The sequence below is a fragment of the Sorex fumeus genome, unplaced genomic scaffold, assembly GCF_029834395.1.
Source record: "Sorex fumeus unplaced genomic scaffold, SorFum_2.1 ptg000128l, whole genome shotgun sequence".
Lineage (NCBI taxonomy): Eukaryota > Metazoa > Chordata > Mammalia > Eulipotyphla > Soricidae > Sorex > Sorex fumeus.
The window spans coordinates 10705654-10724706 of record NW_026606185.1 but is presented as its reverse complement, the minus strand read 5'-3'; the positions used below and the strand labels follow the sequence as shown (position 1 = coordinate 10724706).

Sequence of the window (19053 nt, the reverse complement as noted above, 5' to 3'; positions counted from 1 at the left end):
TCAGCTCAACTATATAATTGGAGGCATAGCCTCTCTGGTTCCTGATCGAACTGCTTAATGGCCATGATCCCAGAGACTCAGAAACAAATCTCGGAACCCAAAGGACTTTGGCAGAAATGCATCCTGTTCCTGCAGTAGGTTACTGGCGCTAGGCCACTCCAGGTGGGAATAGGTTTCATGCCTTGGCCTGTTCCCCTTGGTGGCCCAGTGACCACCATCCTCCACAGGCCACTGGACAGTCATGTTTGGGCCTTCAGTGACAAGACATGCGGGGACTCACCAGATTGGGGTGGAACCAGCCCTTTCCTCCCAATCCCAGCAAGACCCCAAGTCGCCACCTACAAACGGTCTCGCTGGCTCCTGATCAAGCTAATTAATGGCCATGATCCCAGAGACTAAGAAAAAAAATCTCAAAACCCAGCGGCTTTTGGCAGAAATGCATCTGGACCATATACAAGGTGGCCGCCACCTCAGAGCTTCTTGGAAAGCCAGGTACGAGCCAGCAGTGACAAGGCAACTGCAGTCTCATGGAAAGGGGGGTGGTACCGGCTCAAGTTGCCCCCCACGAGCGATTCTCTGGCATGGTCATGGCTCCAGAGGCAAAAGGACTTAATCCAGAGCCTGGCAGCTTGCCGCAGAAACATGAATAGACCATGTGTTAAACCATGGTGCCATGCCTCCCCGGGAGGAAAAGGGTGTTGCTCCCTTCTGCCTTTCTCCCCCCTGGCAGCAAGGTGGCCGCCACCTCAGAGCTTACTGGAAAGCCAGGTATGAACCGGCAGTGACAGGGCAACTGCAGTCTCATGGGAAGGGGGACGGTACCGGCTTGTCCTTCATGCCCTACCAAGTTCACAAGTTGCCCCTGACAAGCGGCTCTCCAGCACCGCCATGGCTCCAGAGGCAAAACGACTTAATCCAGAGCCCAGCAGCTTGTGGCAGAAAAGTGAATGGGCGATGTGTTAAACTATGGCACCATGCCTCCCCGGGAGGGAAAGGGTGTTGCTCCCTTCCACTTTCCACCCACGCCCTCCACAGCAGCAAGGTGGCCGCTGCCTCAGAGCTTACTGGAAAGCCAGGTATGAGCCGGTGGTGATGGGTTCAACTGCAGTCTCATGGAAAAGGGGGTAGAACCGGCTCATCCTTCGCGCCCTACCAAGGTCATGAGTTGCCCCCCACGAGCGGCTCTCCAGCAACAGCCATAACACAAGACATACAGAAACCAATCTCATAATTTTCTAGCTCTTTGCAGAAATCCAAAATCGTGAGGCCGCTATTGCGGCCATGCGAGATTATATGATTTTCATAACCAGCTATAGAAAACAAAGTATTTCACAATGCCTTTTCAGCAATTCTGGTTGGTGGGGGGGGTGGGGGGATTCTAAACAATAATGATGCATCTTTTGTCGAAATGATGAATGTAATCAATATAGAGAATAGTTAAGTGGAAATCATCTGCCTCACAGGCATTGGGAGGGGTGGGAGGGGGGTATATTGGGGTTCTTGGTGGTGAAAAATGAGTACTGGTGAAGGGAGAGGCATTTGATCATTGTGTGTCCGAGACTTAAACCTGAAAGCTTAGTAACTTTTCCCACAGTGATTCAATAAATAAATATAAGAAAAAAAAAGAAAAGGAAGAGACGGATACATATATATATGCATATATGTATGTACATATACACATATGCATATGTGTGTATATATATGTTTATATATATATAAAATGTGTATTCTGCCGAATACAAATTCTTCCATGTTCTGGGACACAAAACATACCTCACCAGAGTCCAGATCACAGAAATTATGTGAATTATCTTCTCTAACCATGGTGAACTCAAAGTAGAATGTTAAAAGATCCACAGAAACAAATGGGGACACTACCTACCAGTAAAAGTGGTAATAGAAAGTTTATTTGCTATGCGGGATTCAAAGGGAAGGAAAAAATGATCCACATGATTAACTTCACTGCACAACCTAAGAAAAACTGGAAAATGATCAACTAAAGGAACTCAAGGCATGTTGTAGAAGGGGAATAATAAAGCTTAGAGCAGAAATAAATGAACTGAAATCTCCTCCCCACCCCACCTCCCCCCAAATTCTGAAAGATCCATGAAACAAATACTGTTTTTTTAAAAAAAAATAAACCAAATCAACAAAAGAGTCACAAAGAAAGGGAGAGACAAAACCCTAATAAACAGAATGAGAAATGAAAAGGGGGACATCACAACAAACACTATAAAAATTGAAAGGATGTTCAGAGATTGCTTTGAGAATGTTTATGCCACAAAAAGAAAGAACCTAGAAAAAATGGATAAATTCCTGAACTCCTACAACTTCAATCAACATAATAAACCTCATCAATAAAAAGCTCTGCATGCTTAGGAAGAATCACTTGATCACTTGACTTCCTGTTAATCGTCGATTTACTCAAGCAAGCGCCAGTAACGTTTCCATTTGTCCCTGTCGCGTGCTAGTGTAGGACAATGGCGCCTGTTCGCTCCAGGAACATGAAGAGCCTCAAACCAATCATTCATAATCTCGATGAAGAAGTCTCAACATCTGGTAGGTGGTTGGCCACAGGGTCTTTTGACATCCTGTGGAATCCAGGCAGTAACAGCTCTAGTCCAGCGGTCGTCTTTAAATCACATTACGTGACCAGCCCATCTAATTTTTGAAACCTTGGCAAACGAGACAGCATCCCTGATTCTTGATCGTCGACGGAGGTCGGAACTACGGATTCTTTCTCTCATTTGAGTGAAACGTGATATTCCAAGCATAGCTCTTTCAATTCCTCTTTGGGAGACCTAGATAGCATTCTCATCCTGTTGCGTAGGGCCCAGGTCTCGGAGGCATATGTTAATGCAGGAAGAACAGTGGAATCAAAGAGATGTGCCCTGAGCCGGAGGTTCTTCGTCCTCTTAGCTATTTCTTCGACGTTCTTGAAGGCATTCCAAGCCGCTCTCTTCCTCCTGCGCAGCTCGGGTGCCAGGTCATTTGTCATGTTGACTTCTCGAACTAGGTACACATAGCTGTTGCATTCGGAGATGGTTGTAATGTTGAGAGCGAATGGAGCGTGAGGAACGAGGCTGTTTCTCATAAACATTGTCTTCGTAAGATTCAGCTGTAGACTGACCTTTCCACACTCACGGTTGAAGTTGGCCAGCATTTGTGCCGCTTGGCTGATGTTTGGTATTATTAAAACAATGTCATCAGCAAAGCGGAGGTGGTGTAGTTGCCGACCATCTATCTTCGCTCCCATTCCTTCCCATTCTAGTCGTTGCATGATGTTCTCAAGGGTGGCACTGAAGAGTTTCGGTGAAATGGTATCACCCTGCCAAACCCCTCTCTTGACATCAATGATTACTTCTTTATAGAATGGTGAGATCCTGGTAGTGAATCCGCAATACAGCTCAAGGAGGATCTTGATGTATTGAGCTTGAATGACCTGATTGGCTAGGGCTTCAATGACCACTTCCCTCTCAACAGAATCAAAGGCCTTCTTTAAATCAATGAACGTTAGACAGAGCAGCAACTTGAACTCCCGAGAAACCTCAATGAGCTTGGTTATTGTGTGGATATGGTCCATGGTGCTGAATTCTTTGCAGAACCGGACTTGCTCACATGGTTGTCCTTCATCTAGTGTTCTGCCATTGGGGTAGCGGCAGCGGTGGCGGCGGCGGTGGCGGCGCAGGAGGCTGGGCCCGGGCACCGGGGGACTGATGGACGCTGGGGCGGGCGAGCCGGGAGTCATGGAGCGCGGCCCGGAGGCCGGGGAGCGCAGGCTGGGACGGCTTTCCGTCATCAGAACATGGACACATGTAGCTGCCAGGCTCTCAGGGGCTCGACTTGGACCATGATGGGAATGGGCTGTGGCCCCCTAATGGGGCTCTTGTCTGGGGCGGCAGCCTGGGGGTGCCCTCCGCCCGGCCCTGGTCTCGGAAAACCCCCGTCCCTCCTCCCGAGCCGCGAGCAGCCCACCCTCGGGGCCCGGGGCCCGCAATGAACGGCCTGTCGGTGACCGAGCTGTGCTGTCTGTTCTGCTGCCTGCCATGCCCTGGCCGCATCGCCGCCAAGCTAGCCTTCCTGCCGCCCGAGCCCACCTACTTGTTCCTGCTGGAGCCCGAGCCAGCCCCTGGGGACGCGAGTGCCACATCCGCGGGCTCCCGCTCGACCAGCAATCCCGGAAACTGGAAGCTGCATCTGCTGGACCGTGCTGACTTCCAGTACAGCCAGCGCGAGCTGGACACCATCGAGGTCTTCGTGACCAAGAGCAGCTGCGGGAACCGGGCGGCCTGCATGTACGTGCGCTGCGTCCCCAGTGCCAGGTACACGGTGCTCTTTTCGCACGGCAACACCGTTGACCTGGGCCAGATGAGCAGCTTCTACCTGGGGCTGGGCACCCGCATCAACTGCAACATCTAGTGTTCTGCCAATCCTATTTAGGATGACTCGAGTGAACAACTTGTAGATGGCAGACAATAGGCAGATCAGGCGATAGTTGCCAATGTCATGGATATCTCCCTTCTTGAACAGTAGTACAGTCCTGCTGGTTTCCCATTGGGATGGAAACTTGCATTCAGACAGGTAGCGTGTGAAGAGCTAAGCCAGTGTATTGATGAGTACTTACGGCAGGTTCTTCAGGTGTTCAGGTCTGACCTTGTCTGGGCCGGGTGCTGTTTGTTTCTTTACTGACGAAATGGCATGTCAGATTTCGGAAGGGAGAACGTTGCGAACAACATATCCATCCTGTGGAATTTGGTATGTCGGCAAGTGGACATGGCTATCGAAGAGATTTGAGTAGAAGTCATGGATAATCTTCTCCATTGCCTTGCTGGAGGATGTGATAGATCCATCAGGACGTCGGTGGGCAGTCATCTTGGTCTTGTAGTTGGCGAAGGACAGGTGGGCATTACGAATACATTTCCCAGCTTCTGCTGCATCTATCAGCACTTCTGCTCTTCTCTCTTTGAGATCTTCCTTGATCGCATCTCTGCACTGCTTTGCAAGCTCCGAAGTTCACTTGTGGTTGCCTGAGGCATGCGCCAAACCACGTTGGGGAATAAGCTCAAGAGTTTTCGAAGAAAGGCATTTTTTTGTGGCTATCTCTCTTTTGGCGTTCCTCGCACAATCATGGAGGTGCTGAACCAGTCGATCGTATTCCTTGTCAATGTTGTCAACAATGGCACCTTCCCATGTTGCCGCAATAGTGCCAAAGAGCTTCTAGTTGGTGGTTGTTCTGGGAGTTCTCTTTTTAAACTTTGCAGCCCTTTCTCCCCGCTCTATGAAATAGAATTTTGCACGAAGGAGACGGTGGTCCGATCCCGTTAGGAATTTTGGGACAACAGCGACATCGGTCAGGCAAAACTGTCGATTGAATATGATGTGGTCTATTTTGTTGTGGAATCGTCCACCAGGAGACTCCCAGGTCCAACGTTTAGATTGGTCCACAACAAAGGAAGACAAAAATGATCGTCTGTACTTTCAATGTACGTACGCTAGCATCAGATGCATCCATTGAGGACCTGATGGTACAAGCGCGAAAGATCAAGTACGACATCATTGGTCTGACCGAGACAAGAAAGCACCAATCTCATCATGCCATTTTCAACACTGGAGAAGAACTGATCCTCAGAACAAGCAATAAAAGAGGTGTCCTTTTCAACACAAACTTGGCCATGAACATTGATTCATTTGAATGCCTAACAACCCAAATCAGACGTTTACATTTGAATAGATGTGGCTCACTGCCGGCAGTTTCTATCTTCGTTGTCTACGCACCAACATCTAATTATGATGAAGGAGAAATTGAGAAGTTCTACATGGTGCTGGAGAAGTTCTATAAAGAAGACCACACCTTCTACAAGGTCATTGTGGGTGATTTTAATGCCAAGATAGGACCAAGAAGATCAGCTGAAGAACTTCACATTGGGACCCATGGCTTGAATGGAACGAACAGGGTGAGAGACTGTCTGAGTTCCTCATGTCGACCAAGACCATCCATGGTAACTCACAGTTCCTGAAGGCCGAATCTAATCTTAGGAAGAATAAAATCACAAAATTTGCTTATACATATTTGGACTTGGAAAATATAATACTCAGTGAAATTTGTCAGAGACTTAAGGGACATACTTAAAAAAAAGAAAAATAAATCTGTCACATTATTCTACATAATCAATAATACAAGAGAAAAATAATTTTTTCCTAAATTCAATCCCAATGTGGTCAGTAAATCTTCACAAAAGTGGCAGAAAATATGATGTGGAGAAAGAAAAAGCCTCTTCAACAAATGGTGCTGGGAAAACTGGTTGTCCATATGCAGAAAAAAAAATAATGAACCCTGACCTCTAATGTCATGCACAAAATCAGTTAAAATTTATTAAAAACCTCAATATCAGACCTAAATCCATAAGGTACATAGAGGAAAACATGGGGAAAATTCTCCATTACACTGAGGCTTGCAATATCTTTCAGGATAAAAAGACCCTGGCCAAGCAGGAGGAAGAGAAGAAAAAATAAATAAAACTATGTTAAATTACAAATCTTCTGCACTTCACAGAAAATGAGGACCAGAATACAAAGACAGCCCACAAGCTAGTTATTTGACTATCTTTTTTCTATTGATATCCAGTACAAATTAAACACTGAATGAAAAAAGTCCAACCCCATCAAAAATGGGGGGGAAGAGAAACTTCTCAAGAAGAAATACAAAGAGCTAAAGTCATATGAAAAAAAGTGCTCTATGGGGGCATGGTGCCGCCAGCAGGTCAATCTGTACCTGCGAGGTGAGTGCATCAGCAGCATGATGGCAACATCAGACTTTCAGATACCCTAAAATTGCTGCTGTGCCTTTGGCCAGACCCCAAAAAATTGGGGCAAAGTTTACCACAAAAGTAAACAGCCAAAAGTTAGGTATGTGGGAGACACACCCACAAACCACCTCCAGCTCAACTATATAATTGGAGGCATAGCCTCTCTAGTTCCTGATTGAACTGCTTAATGGCCATGATCCCAGAGTCTCAGAAACGAATCTCGGAACCAAAAGGCTTTTGGCAGAAATGCATCCTGTTCCTGCGGTAGGTTACTGGCACTGGGTCACTCCAGGTGGGAATAGGTTTCATCCTCTGGCCTGTTCCCTCTAGCTGCAACTGCAGTCTCATGGGAAGGAGGGTGGTACCGGCTCATCCTTCACGCCCTACCGAGGTCATGAGTTGTCCCCCACAAGCGGTTCTCTGGCACAGCCATGGCTCCAGAGGCAAAAGGACCTAAACCAGAGCCTGAAAGCTTGCGGCAGAAAAGTGAATGGACCATACGTTAAACTACGGTGCCATGCCTCCCCAGGAGGGAATGAGGGTTACTCCCTTCCGCCTTTTTCCCCCCTGGCAGCAATGTGGCCATCACCTCAGAGCTTATAGGAAAGCCAGATATGAACCGGTGGTGATGGGGCAACTGCAATCTCATGGGAAGGGGGACAGTACCGGTTCATCCTTCACGCCCTACCGAGGTCATGAGTTGCCCCCCACAAGTGGCTCTCTGACAAGGCCATGGCTCCAGAGGCAAAAGGACTTAGTCAAGAGCCGAGCAGATTGCAGAAGAAAAGTGAATGGACCATGCATTAAACTATGATGCCATGCCTCCCCAGGAGGGAAAGGGTGTTGCTCCCTTCCGCCTTCTTCCCCCCCTGGCAGCAAGTTGGCTGCCACCTCAGAGCTTATAGGAAAGCCAGGTACGAGCCAGCGGTGACAGGGCAACTGCAGTCTCATAGGAAGGGGGGCGATACCGGCATGTCCTTCACGCCTACTGAGGTCATGAGTTACCCCCCATGAGCAGCTCTCTGGCACAGCCATAACACCAGACACACAGGAACCAATCTCGTAATGATTTGGCTCTTTGCAGAAATTCAAAATCATGGCCACGTGACATTATATGATTCTCATAACCAGCTATAGAAAACAAAATATTCACAATGCCTTTTCAGCAATTCTGACTGTTTGGGGGGAAATTCTAAACAATAATGGTGCATCTTTTTTCGAAATAATGAATGTTATCAATGTTGAGAAGAGTTAAGTAGAAATCATCTGCCTCACAGGCATTTGGAGGGGTGGGAATGGGGAGATACTAGGGTTCTTGGTGGTGAAAAATGGGTACTGGTGAAGGGAAAGGTTTTGATCATTGTATGACCGAGACTTAAACATGAAAGCTTAGTAACTTTTCCCACAGTGATTCAATAAATAAATATAAAAAGAAAGGCCCTCCCGTTGATCATCGATTTGCTCGAGCGGGCCCAGTAACGTCTCCATTGGAGACTTTGTTGTTACTGTGTTTGGCATATCGAATACATCATGGGGAGCTTGCCAGGCTCTGCCATGCGGGCGAGATACTCTCAGTAGCTTGCTGGGCTCTCCGAGAGGGGCGGAGGAATCGAACTCGGGTCGGCCATGTTGGCGGCGTGCAAGACAAACTCCCTACCACTATGCTATCGCTCCAGCCCTACGCCCATACCACCCTGAACACGCCCGATAAAAAGAAAATAAATAAATAAATAAATAAATTAAGGTGGAGTTCATGCCCAATTCAATCAGCTAATCGGTGGCTGAATAAATAGCAGTACTCCTACCAAAAAAATGTTCTGTATCATTAAACATTAGGGACTGCAAATCAAAACAGCAATAACACAATAACATATCGCTCACACCACAGTGACAGACACTCATCAAAAAATAAAAAATAAACTAGTTGGCTGTGGGTGTGGGGGAGAGAGGTGATTCTCATTCACTGCTGGTGGAAATGTGTGGAGTGGGCCAGCCTTTTTGAAACACAACATGGAGATTCTAAGAGAGGAGAGATTTGAGGAGAGGAGATTAGAGGAGAGGAGGGGAAGGGATAAGATGGGATGGAAGGGGAAGGGAAGGGATGGGAGGGTACAGGAGGAAGAGAAGAGAAAAAAGGAAAGAAAAAAGAATAGAAATTGAGTTTCCATATGGACACAGCAACTCACTCATCGAAATATATCCCAAGGGCCCAAAAACATAATACAGAGAAAATATAATACAGAAAAGATATCTTTACTCTCGTATTCATTGCAGCACTATTCACAATAACAAAACCTCAAAACAACCCAAATGCCAAAGAACAGATGACTCATTAAAGAAGCTATGGCAAACACACATCTGTATACTATTTAATCATAATAAAAGATTAAGAAGTCATAAAATTTGCTGCTGTGCTGATGGATCTGCAGAGTGAAATGAGATAGAGAGAGGACAGACAGAACAGTCTCATTCATATGTGGGATATTAAGATACACAGAAGGGGAATAACTAATACTAAAAGAAAATAGAAATAAATAGCAGTATTGGTCCTTAGTAGGAAGCTTGGCACTGATGGGGGATTGGACAGGAGAAGGAGTTGCCAGGGAAGGGACCACTATTGAAAGAGGAAGCTTCAGGTTCCCCTTGCCAACAAAGAGGTGCCCACAGTTTTCCCTTGCCAGCAGTTCCATTTCCCTCATCAACCAACCACGCTTCATCCCCAACATTTCTGTAGTTCCCCAGCACCATATGCTTCTGTCCCAGAGCTAGGAGTCACAAGACTAAGATAGTGAACAATACCCGAGGCAAGTGACCAGAAAGACAAACCAGCTCTACCACTCTGTGGATTTCCTGCATCCTCTGTCAAACAAAGAACCCGTTTTCCTATAAAAATCTCACATCAAGAGTCATAGGTAACTTAGTCATATACTGAGTTCTTCCTCATTTGGGGATCTTCTTTCCTTTTCTCTTCTTTCCAATAAGCTTTTCTACTTTCCAACTCTGCGTCTAAGCATCTTTTTTATTCAATATTTTCATTCTTGAAGATGAATAAAAATAATGAAAAAACTGGAATTGCAACCAAACACAGCCACCACCACTTCTGCCTTACCTACATCACTATCATAATAATCCAGGGAAGTGGTCACTCTGAAAAGAACTGAGTACTAAGAGAAAGTAAAGTGATGTGCATGATACCCTTTCAGTAACATTATTACAGACCACAGTACCTAAATGAGAAAGAAAAGGGGGTGGAATGTGCCTGCAATAGAGGCAGGTTGGGGAGCAAGAGGAAAACTAGGGATCTCAGTGAAGGGAAGTGGAAACTGTTGATCCAAGAACTGACTGTGGAAACTGTATGCCTGAAACTCATCATGGATATCTTTGTAACTTTGTAATTCACAGTTATTGAATTAATTTTTAATCAATTTCATTCATCTCATACTTAACAGAAAACTTAGCAAAAGATGTAAAAGACAGTGAATATTATAAGTTATTATTGAAAGAAATGACACAAAAGGAAATGGAAATATAATCCTAGTTCATGAAGAATTAATATAATCAACATAACCATCCTTTCCAAAGCACTGTACACATTCAATGCATCCACTATCAAAATCTCCATGACACTCTTCAAGGACTAGAACAATACTCTAAAATCTGTAGGGAAACATAAAACTCACCAAATAACTGAAGAAATTATTAAGATAAACACGAGAAGTCTTGCATTCCCTTATATTTTTTTTTCTGTAAAGCTATAGTAATCAAAATGGCATGGTACTAGAATAAAGATAGAGACTCCAAGACTAAAGCAACAAAATTTATAATCCAGAGGCAAATATTCAATTATATGAATAGTTATCTACCATAAAAGGTCTAATTGTAGGAAGTGAAACAAAGCCTCTTTCACTAGATGATGCTAGGGAAACAGATTAACTACATGCCGAAAAGTGAAACTGAACCCCTACTTCAATATCATACAAATGCTTAATCAAAACAAAGACCTTGATATGATATCTGAATCCATAAAATACACTGAGAAAAACAAGGCAGAACTCTTCATGAGAGTAATCCAGAGGAGTGACTTCAATGTGGTTAGATCATATCCTACTAATACAATATTTACATATAATTTATTGAAAAAATGGCTTATACCAAAGACATATAAAGCACAAAGATCAGCAAAAAAATCCCAAAAAGTTCTATAACATCATAGGGAAAAGAAGCTTCCTCAAATAAGACATACAGCAGACCAACAAGTATATGAAATATACTTATAATATCAATTATTAGTAAGAATATTTCAAAATGATGAGTTATCACTTCACATCAGTAAGTATGGTCTTATAAAAAAAGAAACAGTGATGGAAGACTGTAGGATAAAAGAGAAAAAATAACAACCTTATATTCACTGTTGGTAGAAATACTGTGTGATTTTAGTATTTCTGAAAAATAGTATGGATATTCTAAACAGGTCAACTTCTATATGACAAAAAAATTATACCCAAGATATTTACCCAAGAACACAAAAACATTCATGCATAAATATGATCATGCACTTATGTTTGATGCAACACTAATAATAGATAATATTTGGAAACAATAGATGAGTAAATAAAGAAACAGCAGTACATGTATACAATGGTATACAATTAAGCTATGGAAAAACAAAAAATAATGCAGTTTGCTTCAGCTTGGATGAAATTGAAGGTATCGTGATCAGTGAAGAGAGCACAAAGATTAAATAAATGGTTATCTCACTCATAAGTGAATTATTAAGAAACAAAGAAATGAAATAATGACCAATGTAAGCAAAATCTTAGATATTGCATATTGAATTAAAAATAAATGCCTAAGAGTTCAGGGAAAGGACTTAAGATCCAATAGCTGAGAGATACTAGCACTCTGGTGGTAAGGCGCAGCAGAATGTATCAAACAACAATATTAATACAACTGTGTACCATAAAACCTCCAAGAAATTGTAGCACTGTACTGCACTGCCCTCCCGTTGTTCATCGATTAGCTCGAGCGGGCCCAGTAATGTCTCCATTGTGTGACTTGTTGTTACTGTGTTTGGCATATCAAATACGTCATGGGGAGCTTGCCAGGCTTTGCCATGCAAGCAAGATACTAACGGTACTTTGTGGGGCTTTCTGAGAGGGGCGGAAGAATCAAGCCTGGGTCGGCCAACTGATCCTGTGCAAGGCAAATGCCCTACCTGCTATGCTATCACTCCATCCCTCTAAGAAATTAATCTTTTTAAAAACAAAAGGCTAAATTTGGGGAAGTTATTTTTCTAAAAGAATTAATGCATAAATTAGACAGTATCTCTTTCTCTCAATTATTTACAACTACTATTTTATTACATGTGGTCAAGATAACAGACTGACATTGATGGTGGAAAATATACACTGGTTGAGGGATGACTGACCCAGATAATGAACAGACTTGTAACTGTGTTATCTCATGGTTACTCAATTTTTCAGAGAGAGAGAGAGAGATTTTCTGAGCCAATGTGATAGTACAACAGATACGGTATTTGTCTTGCACATATTTGCCTTGACCTGGGTTTGAACCTGTCACCCCATATGGTCTCCTTGAGCACCCCCAGGAACATTCCCTGACCTCAGAGCCTGGAGTGACTCCAAGACAAAGAAACAAGAATAAAATTTTCTCAGGTGAGATCATAAAGGAAAAACCAAAGAAAAGATTAGACATCAGACACAAGAACATTCATTGTATGAGCCAGCCTAAAACTTTAAAATGTTTGAGGTATTTTTTGTTTCAGAAGCCACAACAACTTATACCAAACTCTTCCAATTCCTACTTAACACAAATTCCTAATATTGAGCATCCAGTGGTATTATTTAAATATTCTTCTCAAAGCAAAAAAAAATAAAATAAAATCTGCTACTACGTTCTATAATAAATATTAAGAACCACAGAGAAATATATGACACAATTCTCAAATACCAAACATTGCTCAGTGCCAGACTAATATTTGACTTGCTGCCAAGACAACATTCCCAGCAGCAGTAGATTGGGTTCACTTTTCGCAAGTTTCCCACAAAGATTGTCTACAGTTTTTTTTTTTGATTAGTGCTATTCTCACTAATGTCTCATTGTCATCTTGATTTCAATTTCCTAATAATTATTAGGATGTTAACTTTCTTAGGTGCCTAATGCTCATCCACACGTTTTCTTCATTGTCTGTTCATTTATCTTCCCAATTATTTTTAGGGGTTTTTGATCATTTTGCTGGATTTTTGAGAATGCTTTGTATATCTTGTATAATAATCCTTTTATCTCACCAATGAGGACAAATCTTTTCTTCCATTCTGATGGGAGTAGCAGTTGAGTGCAAAACTAAAAGAAACCCAAGGTCTGATCTCAAGTTTTTTGATTCTTTTTTGTATAAGGTGTGAGATATGGATCCAGTTTCATTTTTTTTACAGTTATCAGAGTTTCTCAGGACCATCTGCTGAACAGGCCATCTTTATTCCATCTCCTGTACTCAGGGCCCTTCAAAAATTAATCAAAGACCTAGAATTTGTCTTTGAGTACTGGATTCTGATTGTTTATAGAGCCTATCCTTATTCCAGTACCATGCTGTTTTGGTCACTATGGTTTCAAGTTACATAATGGCATACATCTCCTGGGGAGTGGAACAACTCTTGTGGTCTCCCCCTTTCTTCTTTGATTTGATTTGGGAGCAATTTTCTCTGTTCATTCTTCTGAAAAAGCCAAAGGTATGTCTGTCATGGTTATTCATTTGAATAATGCTCCTGGTTTCATTGAGTCTTCCTGCTTTCTTGATCTCTCTATTATTGATTTGTTTTTTTGTTTTAATTTTTAAAATAAAAGTTTTTAATTTTAAACATAAAAAAAGTTTGGTTATTATTTTTTCTTCATTTACCGGTTTTGGGATTTTGTAATGCCTCTCCTAGGTGCATAAGATGTATTTTAGGTTGTCAATTTGAATTTCTCCCTCCTTTCTTACAACTATGTTCAGCTTTTGCTGTAACCCATAGATTCTAATAGTTTGCATCTTTTTCATTCTCATCAGTTTCAAGGAATCTTTTTAATTCTTCTTTGATTTCATTTGATTCAGTTTTCATCTAGCAGTTTTTGCTCAGCTTCCAAGTTTTGAAGTTTTTTCTCATCTTTTATGATTTATTTTTACTTTCAAGGCATTGTGGTCTGAGAGGAAGCTTTACCTGATTTCTGTATTTGTAAATTTATGTATGTTTGAAATATGACCTGACATATGATTTTCAAGAATGTTCCATATACACTACAGAATGTGTTTCTTCACTAAAGAGGGCATTTGCATGATATAGGGCACTGAAAGTTTCAATTAATCACAGTACTTTTAATTCTTCATTCAGGCCTCTTGTATCTTACTGATATTGTCTCGTTGATCAATCTTATGGCAAAAGTGGAATGCCGAGACCTCCCACTATTACTCTATATCCATCGGCCTTCTTTCTTGAGGTCAATTAGCAGGAGCTTTAAAACTGTGCAGCCTTTTAATTTGAAGCATGTTTTGATAAGAGCTAGTATTTCTTGATCTATTATTCCTTGAATCAATAAATAGTTTTCATTCTAGCTCTAATTGATTTCATTAGATTGACTGTCACTTGGTCTAATATAGTATGGCTTTCTCAGTCTTTTAATCTATCACTTGCTTATATTATTGTTTTTGATCCTTTAACTCTACAGTATATTTATCCTGTGAATTTAGGTGTATTTCCTGTAAGCAACAAATTGATGGATTGTTTCCTGATATTTCCATCCTCTCTATGTCTTTTAATGGGAGAGTTTAGTTCACTGACATTTAAGAGAATTATTGGTAAATGAATTTCATAATTATTCTGACAATCTTATTTATTTATTGGTTTTGAAACCACAATCAACTATGCTCAAGGCTTACTCCTGCCTTTAAACTCCGGGATCATGCGTGGTGCCCTAATCACATATTGGGTGCCAGAGATCCAACTTGGGTTGGCCATGTGTAAAGCAAGCGTCTAACCCACAGTGGTATCACTCTGGGTCCTTGGTGTTCTATTTGGTTATGCTTTCCTTAGTAGTCTTTGGACCTCCTGAATCTGTGCACAGATCTCCCTCAAAGAGTTGGAGGATTTTTCAGCTACTATCTATCTCTTCCATTATTCTTTCTTCCCCTTTCTCACTTTCCTCACCCTCAAAGACTATCTTGCTGTTGTCAATGAAATATTTATGTAAATATTTATAACATTTATAATATAAATAATTAAATTATTTACAATTAATATTATAAATATACTAAAGATAATATAAATATTAACATTTCTTCCATTTTTTGAAATTACTTTCCTATTTCACCTTCTTTTGTGATGTTAGCCTATATTTTGTCTACAAGGATACTGATACAGTCTTTGAAATTCTAAGTTCTAGTGCCATGACTTACTAGTTTATTCTTTATTTCTTTCAATTCCATTTCAATGCATTCTTTAATATTTTACATAATTTTTTAAAATTTCTCTTCTAGAGCTCTCTTCATTTTTTTTTCTATCATAAGACTATTGCTCTGACATCCTCCTTGAATGGTGTTAAGGAATTTGGTGAGCTTAAGAACACCCATGGGCTTCTTTCTTCTTGTGCTTTAGGAGATAATTTCTTTGTACTTTTTATTGTTCTGTTTCATAGATGGTAAGAATGGAGGTGCAGGCAAATACACGAATCGAGTTAGCCAATTCCCATCAGGGACCCAACTACTGGAGGAGGTTAGACAAAAGGGAGTAAACTCTGAGGCCCAAAGAAGGAACAATGGACAGTAGGTCCCATAATTTAAAGGAGCCAATCAAAAGGGATTCCTGATGTATTCAGTGAGTCCCCATGATTTTCCAGTTGCACGTAATTCTAGGGGAAAAATTCAGAAATGACTCTGAGGTGAGGATGTTGTCCTTTACTGGAAAAAAAAAGAAAAGAGAGGAGAGGAGAGGAGAGGAGAGGAGAGGAGAGGAGAGGAGAGGAGAGGAGAGGAGAGGAGAGGAGAGGAGAGGAGAGGAGAGGAGGAAAGGAAAGGAAAGGAAAGGAAAGGAAAGGAAAGGAAAGGAAAGGAAAGGAAAGGAAAGGAAAGGAAAGGAAAGGAAAGGAAAGGAAAGGAAAGGAAAGGAAAGGAAAGGAAAAAGAAAAGAAAAGAGGCAGAAGGAAGGTCATAGTTATCACTGTATGCCAGATTCTACAAAAACTGGGGTCTGGACAATTCAGATCTAAGATGGCACAGGTAGGAGGGACCGTGAATGTTTCTAACTCACCTAGATGTACTCTGCAGGTGCCAGCTGTAAAGACTACAATCTTTAGAATGTTGAAAGAAAATCCTGCCAATTCAGAATTTTACCACTTCCCGAAAGATAAAAATTAAATACTAAAAGATAAGCAAATTTAGCCCAAAGCAAAAAAAATATATAGTGAAAATAAAATACAGAAATAATGAAATTGCAAATAAAATATTAAAGAAATGTAAATCAAAGAAAATCTAGTCATTTAAAAGAACCAATGGATGTAATTGTCTGACCTGTAGCCAAAGACAGGAAAACATGAGAAAAAATATAACCACTATCAGAAATGAGGAAGAGCACATCGTCCTGTATATATTAAAGCATAATAAAAACAACACATTATTTAGAGTACATTGAACAATTTGTGGGAGGAACATTCAGGAAAATTTCTTGACAGACACAAACTATAAAAACTCACTAGTGAGAAAAAGCAATCCAATCCCTAGGTTATTTTGATTTTATCTCTAAAGTATAAACATGATGTTAGTACTGTACCTTTCTCTCTCAACTCTGTTTTTCTTACATGTAAAGTAAGATTTTGAAAATCTGCTGTAATTTTTTTAATGGAATACTGCTATTTATTCAGCCATTGATTAAGCTGATTGAATTGGGCATGAGCTCCACATACTTTTTAGAAAACATTTTTTAATTGGAAATCTGTGACACAGACCATTACAAAGCTGTTTGTAATTCAGTTTCATTCATATAATGATCCAGGACCCATCCTTCCACCAGTGTACATTTTCCAGCACCAATGTCCCCTGTTTCCTTACCACCACCCCCCAACCTCCTATCCCCCACCCCAGCCTCCCTCTATGGGAGGCACTTTCCTTCTTGCACTCTCTTTCCTTTTCCTTTTGTGCATGTATTAATTTAGTTAATCTATATAAATTGCTTATAACCACAACTGATACAAAGAATATGGTATCATTGTATAATCTTGCACAAAGACACACAGGTATCTGTATGTATTTATATACATGTAAGAGTATTAAGAAAAGCTAGGGAATAAAGATGTTAAACACCAGGATATTGCTTACCTGAGAAGTAGTGGAGTATAAAGAATGTGTCTTCAATGGGGATAAACAGTACAGTGAATAGGGTGGTTGTTTTGCAACCTTCATTTGATTCCAAGCAACCCTGAGCCCCAACAGGAGTAGAGAGCCAGGATTAAACCCTGAGCACAACAGGTATGACCATCTCCCCTCATAAAAGAGGTAAATAAATATAAAATAATTATTTTTAAACAACTTATTGAGACATTCAATAGTCTCAATAATGGTATACTTTATTATAGCAGGTTCAACAAAAACTATTATTGTGTATCATATCTTTCAAATGACATACATCAGATGATTCCTAATAAAAATATTAATATAAAAGTTTGAGTATAATCCTAATAATAAATCATTACATTTTAAAAGATATAAAGAGTTTGGTTAAAGGATAAAACACTCAACATATGTAGATGCACTTATACATACTTGTGTGAACATTTAAAAAACTGGGTGACTCATACCATTATCACAATAGTATTAGAGTTAAAGCAAAGTCCAAAATTTACTTACCTACTTTCCCTTTTCAGATAAAAAAACTACTCAACACACAGTGTAAATATTCCTTCTTTAAGCAAATTAGGAGAAAGTACCCTATAATTCCATCCAAGGCAATTACTGCCACCCTCTTAACTTTTCAGTGCCTTCAATGGCATGATACTACTCAACTTGGAAAACACAGGACTAGAGTATAAGTCTTTTTGCAAGAACAACTCATTATAATGGCACAACAGTCGAAAAATTTGATATGCCATATAAACAAACAAATATAAAAGTCATATGATTATATCAATGGGCATACAGAAACTTTTGGCAAATTTTAACATAATTAAAAAACCTTTAACAAAATAGGTACATAAAGACACTTTCTTAAGGTAGTAACAGCTATTTACAAGTCCACAGTCACAAGTATACTCCTCAGTGAAAAGCTAAAAACCATGAGACACATATGTCCACTTTTCCCACTATTGTTCAACTAATGGAACTTGAATTTCCAACAGCTAGTTCAACTTGAAGTCCTAGCTGCAACAATTAGTCAAGAAAAAGAAACCAACAGGATCCAATTTAGGATAAAAAAGCAAACTGTCACTATTTGCAGATGACATAATAATATATGCAGAAAGCTCTAAGGATTCCTCTAAAAAACCTTCTATAAACAATAAAACAGCAAAGTAGCAGGCTATAAAATCAATATACAAAGTCTGTTGCATTTCTATATGAAAATAATGAACTAGAAAAGAGGTAAAAAAGATTACTTAATTCAAACAATGCCCAAAAACATCAACTAGAATGCAATAAAAGAGGAAAAACCTTTACCCTAAGAAATATGTCACATATAAAAGAACAGAATTTTAGGAAATAGAAATCTATTCCATTTTTATAAATTAGAAAATAAGCAGTTTCAAAGTGACAATCTGACAAAAATAATTATATAGATTGGATGTAATTACCATCAAAATTCCCATGACATTCTTCAAGGACTTAGAACGCTCACTAGTACAATTTACATGGTAACATAAAATATCTCAATAGCTTAATGCCATTCTGAGAAGGAATTGGAGATATCACATTCCATGATTTGAATCTATATTACTTATTAAAGCTATAGGAATCCCAAGATAGCATGGCGCTGAAATAAGGGTAGAATTTATTAATAATGTGTTAGATTGAGAAACCAGTGAAAAACCAGTGAATAACCCTTAGATGTCTGGATAGCTAATTTTTAACAAAGGGGCCAAGCACATGAAATGAAGTAAAAATAGCTTCTTCAACAAATGGTGTTGAAAATTAGATAGCTACATGAATAAAATGAAACTATCTGTATCTAATATCTTAAAGAAAGTCCATTTAAAGTGGATTATAGGGTGCCTG

At 40.4% G+C, this 19053-nt stretch overlaps 1 protein-coding gene across 1 annotated transcript in view; it reads right to left on the bottom strand.

Annotated features, from left to right (window-relative positions):
- Nucleotides 1-19053, bottom strand: part of ZPBP (zona pellucida binding protein) — a 192346-nt gene that overhangs the window by 140694 nt on the left and 32599 nt on the right. The gene's annotated exons all lie outside the window — the stretch shown is intronic.